Genomic DNA, 8,442 nt, shown 5'->3' with positions numbered 1-8,442 from the left:
TTTTGTTCAAGTTTTTTAAAAAGGGGAGAATAATGAGGGAAAAATATCCCCACAAGATAGCATAACATTATAAAACTGTATCAAAACAGTGTGCTCTGTGAATGAAGTCAATGGCATCCATTCCAGAATCCAGAAATAGACTTACATATGAATAATTTTAGCATGATAAAAGCGGCATTTTAATTAAATAGGGGAAGGATTGATTATCCCATAAAAAATGTTTCAACAGTTAACTGAGATGGGAAGAAAATACTTCACTCTGTATACCAATGTAAATTTGAAATAGATCAGCAGATTTAAATGTCAACAAACTGATTCATAAACGTACTGGAAAAAAGACCATGGAAACATTTTTATGAGTAAATACTTAGGAAGTTCTTTGGAGAGAGAATTTAAGAAGTTCTTTGGAGGAAGCAAGTATTTAAAAAACATCTCAGGAAAGTCCTAAGAAGTTTAATTTCCTGACTAAGAATTGGAGACGGGGTGAGCTTATATCCCTGAAAGTTTACTCTTGAGAAAGGCGTGGGGGATACCGAGCACTCCCGTTGGCCTGCTTAAAGCTGTAGATATAGAAATGTATTGCCTGTTTCACAATCTCATTGTGCAGGTTTTGAGTGGAGGGGGGTGTAACCCAAATGTCAGTGGGATTACTTTCTCCTTTGAAATTCAAAGGAAATTACTTGAGCTCTTGTGTTCCTCCTTAGGGAACTCTGGGTAATTGAAGCAATTTCCAATCACCTCAGGATTTGAAGAATTACTTTATCAACTGTTTCGCTTTACCACATGCTTTTACTATTCTACATTGCTTTGTCCTGAGTGAGGAATATCAGCCCTTTGTTCCCCTTAAATTATCATTCACACAGGCATCTGTGTGTACAGCAAACTTTACAGAGGTTGCTTGGTTTCCATTTCCCTTGGAGACCCCTTTCCTATCTTCCTACCTTCAATTTACCTGGGCCCTAGGGTTCTCTACTCCTCAACTCAGTTCTCCTAATATACAGAACTATTTTGAGCTTTTCCAGGCCTGTCTTTGAATATCCCAAAACTTGTTAGTGTGTTTTGCAAAAACAATGGCTCCTCTAAGGGAATGTGAACCTTGAGGCTGCAAGGTGGAGTACTGGCAAAGACTTTTTCTTTGGCTTTTATGTGAGGTTGGGAGCAAATATTCCCCCACTGGTAGTGGCTACAGTCAGTTTTTAAAAAAATATATTTTTATTGATTTCAGAGAGGAAGGGAGAGAGACAGATAGAAACATCAATGATGAGCGAGAATCATTGATCAGCTGCCTCCTGCACACCCCCTACTGGGGATCAAGCCTCCAACCTGAGCATGTGCCCTGACCAGAAATCAAACTGTGACCTAATGGTTCATAGGTCGATGCTCAACCCCTAAGCCACTCCAGCCAGGCCGTTTTGCTATTACATAATTTGCTTCTTCTCCATCATAGGAAGAACTGGATTTCATAGTCATCTGGATACATTTCCCCCCATTGCCTATCATTATTCACCACATAAAAGAAATGAACAATTCAAAGGTACAACAAAACAAAACAACAAAGTCATTTTGGAGTTCCCAGGTTCATGAGAAAGTACGTGATCTAAATTCTATTGAGCATATTTAAATACAATTTTTATAATGCTTGGACCACTCAAAGCCTAGGGTTCATGGGCAAGGGTTATGATTTTAAAAGTTATTTAGATTATTAGATTGACTTACAGCCATGTCTGGGTCAACAATTCTGTTACTGAAGTTCTTTCAGAATGCTCAGACAGATAGTTAAATCATCCTACTTTTAAAGATCCTGGTCCTTTATTTCTCTAAATGTCTGGGAAAGACACTTCTTTCCTATTTCTTACATTCTACAATCTCCCATATTGCTCAATACTCTCAAAAGAAGAAGAGTATTTAGATGGTGGTATGTAAATTTATCAGGGTTGTATTGTTTGTTGTTTCTTGAAGACATACACACCCACTTTGGGATAGGTAACTCATGCATACAATTAAAAATTCAAAAGGCACAAAAGACTATATAGCTAAAAGTGGTCTCCTTCCCCACTCTTCCTTCAGTTATCTAATTCTCATTTACAGAGAAAACCATGAGAATTAGTTTATCTTAGAGGTATTTTCTATTACCCCCACTCCCCACAATAGTATACATTCTATATAGTATACACTCTATATTCTATACATACTGTTCTGCGTTTTGGTTTTCACTTAACCATGTAGCCTGAGGATTGTTTCATGCCTGTACTTATAGAACTGCTGTACCTTTAATTTTCTTAATCTTTAAGCTGCACATCATTCCACTTTATGGAGGTAACATCGTTTATTTAATAATTCCTAATCTATGGCCATTTACATTACTTATAATCTTTTGCTGTCACCAATTCTGCAATGAATTACTTTATATGTAGGTCATTTTGCTTGTGTGAGACTATCTGAAGGATAACTTTGCAAAAGCAGAATTGCTGAGTTAAAGGGTATGGGCATTTTCAATTTTAATAGCTGTTGCCGAACTGCCCTCCGAAGGGGCTGTACCTGTTCACATCTCCACTAGCACACATTTGAGAGTACCTGTTTCCCACTACCTTGACCAACAGAGCATGTTATTGAGCGTTTTGAACTTTGTCATTTTTATAGGTGAAAAGTGGTATCTTGTCCTTTCAGTTTAGATTCTTCTTCCTTAAAATGTCATCTTCCTCATAAACTAAATCTGTCTATTTGATGCAGTTCTGGTTTTTCTTAGTGTATTCCCCTGGTCTCTCTTGTCTTGTCATATACCGTAACTCTCTGATCACGGCAGCTTTGTGCTGTCTTTCTCTATAGTAGGTGTAGATCACCCTTATTACATTTCTTTCCCCTAAGAAGTTCCCTGGCTATCCTTGTTTGATTGTTTGTTTGTTTGTTTTTCTATGTGAATTTGAGAAAGTTATTCTGGCTTCCAAAAAAATCCTGTTGCATTTTTATTGAGATCACATCACCATTAATAGATTATTTAGGAATACTATGACTCACTTGTTAAAGCTTATTAAAGGCTTACCATTTCTTATTCATATCTTCTGAGTCCTGTCTTCTTTGTGCTTATAACAACATCTTAAGTAAAATGTTTTCTTATTCATTCTTCACAGCATCTTTGAAAACAGGGAAGACAGAAGGTAAGGGATTAGCCCGATTATATTTGATAGAAAGCCCTAATCCAGTTTTATACCTAGTATTTGGTAATGCCTCACCAGTAGGTTTCACTCAAATTCAAACACAAAACAAACTCTTCTACTGATATGCAAGCACGCGTCTGCGGTGTGTTTCTTGCATCATGATCTGTGCCAGCACTGTTGAATGCATTTCGATCATTGAGTAACCATCTCAAAAGAATTTTGAAACCAGAATTGGCTTGAATGCTGTACAATAACACCCAGGATCCTGGCCTATTTCCCAGAATTCTTTTTTGGTTTCCTAGCAAGTTTGGTCATGCCTGGGAATTTGCTGAAGATGGTACTTGGACCAGTGACTTCCTGAATGTGACATTGGGATCAATGGCATTTGTCTGCCCAAGGGTTTTAGGACTATGATTTTTAGATATACTGCAGTCTTTACTGACCTGGTGCTTAGGCAGCCGTGGTACAGGGTGCAGACAGGAAGGGCAGTTTGTGAATTTGTTATGGAAGGCAAAGATCTTGAGGGACAATGTTCTGTTGCAAATACTGACTTACATACCTGGGCATGCTGGCATTGCAGCTGGAGGATCGTCAAGTCTTTAAATAAATAACTGAAGGATTTAAAAACTATCTTTATGCCACCCTAGCTTGACAACTGGCCACTCACTAAAGGTCAACCGAAACTTGATAAACAGTTGATTATGTGCAGCTACCTGGGCACTTCCTACCATCACCCCAATTCAGCTAATACAGGGAGGGCGGCGAAAGAGCTTGCATTCGTTGCTGAATTAGTTAGAACACACATACGTGTTGACATATGTCTCTGAGTGTATTTTTGGATTACATTTTCACCACAAATATTGTTTTCATAATTTTGTGTTTAGTCAACACTCTTCTCTTCAGTGCCATGTGCAATTAAGAGCCTACTTAGGTAAAATATTTTTTAACATGTAGAGCAGTATGATATAGGTAATGTCTGAGGTTTTTGCTACTCCATAAATGAGAACATTCTTTAGCTGGTTCCTCTGTAACAAAAGGACTACTGTGTTCTAAGCTGGAATGTTATGCAAGAATTTGAACAGCATAGTTTACTGAAGGCTCAGCCTGTTTAGTGCCATACCAAAAAGTAGGACAAAGGCCAACAGCAAAAATGTGGGGCAAGTTTTAAGCAATGAAGTTAAAGGCATATGAATGTTGAAATATTTAATTCTCAAGGCTGAGACCAGGCTGTAAAATCTAGCTATAAAAGTATACAGATGAGCCATGAATGGCATAGCTATTTGATTCAATGATCTCACTGCTGAGCATTAAGAGTGTTGCCAAAATCATGAAGCCCCTCCAAACAGAGAATGGTGATGGTGTCATACATCACTTGCCTTTTATTCCCACTATAATGGTAACACGTTAGGCTATAAATATTAATGATTTTTAAATGAGAAATGGGTAGCAAAAGTAAACGAGGCATATGTCAATTTCAAGTCTAGACAAATAATATAACACAAATTTTATGGTTCTCATATTAATAAGATTGTTGTATCAACCAAGTCATATGAGACATACTTTTCTACAAACACGACTGTGCTCCTGAGTCTTAAAATTTGCTCTAAGTATCATTAAGTTCTGTGGTCACAGGATTCTACGAATCTCAGATGAGTAGAAACCTGAGTCTGACAAGCCTCTCAGAGAAATTAAAACAGGATTTAAACGAATGGGAGTTCTAGTTTCTCTTGGTGACAATTTTTCACTCCCCTAGGGACTCTGTACAGCTGAGAACCGGAGTGCCTTTATCTATATTAATCATTTGAGAGAACTGCTGGAAAGGTTTCAGGGTCTGAATTCTGGAAAAGACGGGGGATTATGACAGATTACAATACAGGGTATTTTCAGCCTTCTTAAACCTGGGGAATGTGGCCTGACCATCCCCGGGACTATTTTACTCCTGGGTAAGAATATTTAGCGGCTGTTTGTGCTGCAAGGAACACAGATAAGATTACATTCCTTGGGCAACTCACTTGTGAAGACACGGTTCTTTCTCACAGCTGACGGAGGCAAGCAGGAAGCGCTCACTTTGGTTTATTCTTCTTAGGAAACAGGCTCCTTTCTGTCCCACTTGCTGGCACTGTGGGGGTTCTCCCAGCAATCGAGACCACCAGCAGGAGAATTAGCTAGAATTTTGACACAGTTACCATGCTCAGGCCTCTACCTGGAGACAGGTGTGTGGGGTCTGGTCCTGAGGCCCACCTAGAAGGCGCCCACAGCTGGGGAGGTGGGGAGCACAGGTTTAAGCTCTACCCCTGTGAGTGCTGACTTCCACGCGGCCACGCCACCATCATCTTGCAGTTGTGTGACCGGGGGCTTTACCTAAACTTTCCTGTTTCTTGCTTGGTTTCCTTGTTGGAAAATAAGGCCTAACTACAATATTTACCTCATAGGGGTACTGTGCACATTGAGTGAGGAAACACACCTAAGGCATCTAGAACAGCAGATCCGTCCATGTTAACAGTGACTTTAATAGCCACACGATTGAAGATTTAATCAATCTGGCAAGCTAGTAAGCTTTCACCCCTGTGTATGTAGATGTAGCCTTGAAACTTTTTAGTTAACAGAGGAAACATGAGCAGAGAAACCTTTGAAACAGGTGGTAGTAGCAAATCTTTATAAGCGTATATCTGGTTGAGAAAAGTTCCCAGGATTTGAGGTGTCAGAAACGAATGTCCAACTTGGCGTTACTCTGAGGAGTGGGCTCAGACAGCCCCCCACGATGCCCTCTGCTGCCTGGGCGACTGTCCACTCGCGCCACCTGTTTAAGTGCTGACTCCCGGACCAGGCCTTTCTTTGAGCTGTGCTGCAGATTCTTCCCCACAGAAGTCATCTTCAGGACACCACGTGGCCAGTCAACCATCAGAGGCAGATGTTTTGTGGAGGGACTTACCTTGGGGTGCATTTATATGGAGGTACAGGTGATCTTTAGCCTCCAAAAAAGTTGTGGACCTAAAGTTAATTGCTATTTGACACTTAGAATACATCCACTTCTTTATAAATAAAACACAACAAAATGTGGTAGTCTCTCACAAAGGCAAATTAATTGACCAACTCTCACTTCCCATGAACTCCATCTTTTCTTTGCGAGTCCTCCCTTCCATAACGTTTCAGTTGCGGAGGTTAAGTCTTAAATTACTGTCTGGTATAGAGAGCTGGAAGGAATTGGAAACGCACTGAAGACCCTCCCCCCAATTGTGAATGCAGTAAAAGTTCAGAATACTTCAGAATAAGTAAAAGTTCAATAAATGGAGGGAAACAGAGCAAATGCTGGGGTGAGGACAGCAAGTACAAAGGTAGAGAGCTGTGAACGTGCGTGGTTATGCTTAGGGAACAGCATATGGCAAGAAGGAAGTACTTGGTCAGTAGGGAACTGACATTGAGTCACTGTGGGGCACAGGCTGGGGAGTGCCTGTAATTCTAAACATATGGTTAGGCATTTTCAATTTTCACAGGTACAACAGTCTTTTAAAGTGGTACACCCAAGTTCTATTTTCAAGCTCATCCTGCTGCATCATAAGAGCTATTTTAATCTCTTTGGTGGTGAACAAAGCAAGGTCCCTTTTGTCTGATCCCAGGTAGAGTTTACCTTTTCTCAAGGTTTCTTCCAATTCAGCAGTTTCCATGGATTTTGCACATGTGATTTTCCTACTAGAGTGTAAACTCCATGAAAGCAGGAGTGTTTATATTTTTAAACGCATATCATAGTACCAGTCCAGATATACATAATTGAATAAACTGAAGCACCCATGAGGTGATGCCCTGTGGAAGGTCCCATGATGATTAAGGTATGCTCCCTATCTTCAAAGAACTTGCAAAGGAGTTGGAATGAGACCTGTAATCAAACCCCAAATCAAGGCAAAAGGAATGCAGTGCAGCTACTGAGGTATTGTTAATGGTGGCACTATGTACTGAATACATCTCCCCAAATTCACATGTTGAGACCGAATCCGTAATGTGATAGTTTGGAGGTGGAGCCTTTGGGAAGTGATTAGGTCATAAAGGTAGAGGATGAATGGGATTAGTGCCCTATAACAGGGACCCAAAGAGATCCCAGTGCCTTCTGGCATGTGAGGTTGCAGGGAGAAGACGACAGCCAGGAGATGGAGGGCTTTCACAGACTCCGAATCTGCTGGTGCCATGATCTGGGACTTCCCAGCCTCTAGGACTGTGAGAAATGTTTATAAGCCACTCAGTATGTTTGTTTTTTCTATAGTAGCCTGAATGGACTATGACAGGAGATTCAGAAGCAGTTACTAATTTCAGAGGATTGAAGAAAGGCTTCATGAGACACTGCCCGCAAGGACAGAATTCCCACTACGGATATGGAGGCTATTTTTGCTCAAATGATGACTAACTTGAACTCTTCTGGATCCAAGAGATAGAAATCCATCTCAAAATAGCTTAAGCTAATAAAAGCATAACTGGGAAATCTAGGGATGGTATTTGCTTCAGCTCCCCAAACCTCCTGCCCTGTCCCTGTGTATAAACTGCCTTCTCCCCCACAGCAGGTGGACATAATCCGTGTGGCAGGAAAAAGGATGGAACCTGGCCATCAGTGGCTCCATGCTCATATCACACCATGTGCCACTGGATTATATTGAATAGTGTAGAAGGCTATCTGCATTTCAGGGCCAGCAAATAAAATCTTATGGAAGGCTGCTGCTTGGTCTAGTTTGGGTCATGTGCCCATCTCTGGGCTCATGCTGGCTCATGGCGCAGGAAGTATGGTACTTCACACTTGGTCATGTACATGGTGCTGTACCTGAGCTGTGCTAATAGGGACTTATACAAAGCAGAGCATAATTTTACCCAGGGGTGAGGAAAGTTGCAAAGGCTGTTCTAGAGGCCTATTAGACTCACATGGCGTGAGCAGGGCTAGGGCAGTCCTTCATAAGGAGATGGGGAGGAGAGGACTCAGGAGAAATAGTTTGTTGGGCAGACAAAAACAACAGGTAACCACTACAATAACTAAAATGCATGCACTCTTAGGAGAATGGCATGCAGTTTGCTGTGACAGAAATCTGATGCTGAAGGCAGGCAGTGGCAGATCAGGCCGGAGTTGGACTGGGCTGTGAGGAACCTCCAATGATAAATGCATCTGTCAGAGGGATTCAGTCAAGGGAATGCTGTGATCAGACATACAGTACCCCATTCCCCTCTCAGAAACAGCTTCGGGCTAACTTTTCTGAAATGTCTAAGTTGTCAGACCATCATGATCATGCACCAAGTCTCTTTCCTTCCCCAC

This window comes from Plecotus auritus (genome assembly GCF_963455305.1).
Source record: "Plecotus auritus genome assembly, chromosome: 1".
NCBI lineage: Eukaryota > Metazoa > Chordata > Mammalia > Chiroptera > Vespertilionidae > Plecotus > Plecotus auritus.
This window is presented reverse-complemented; position numbering follows the sequence as displayed.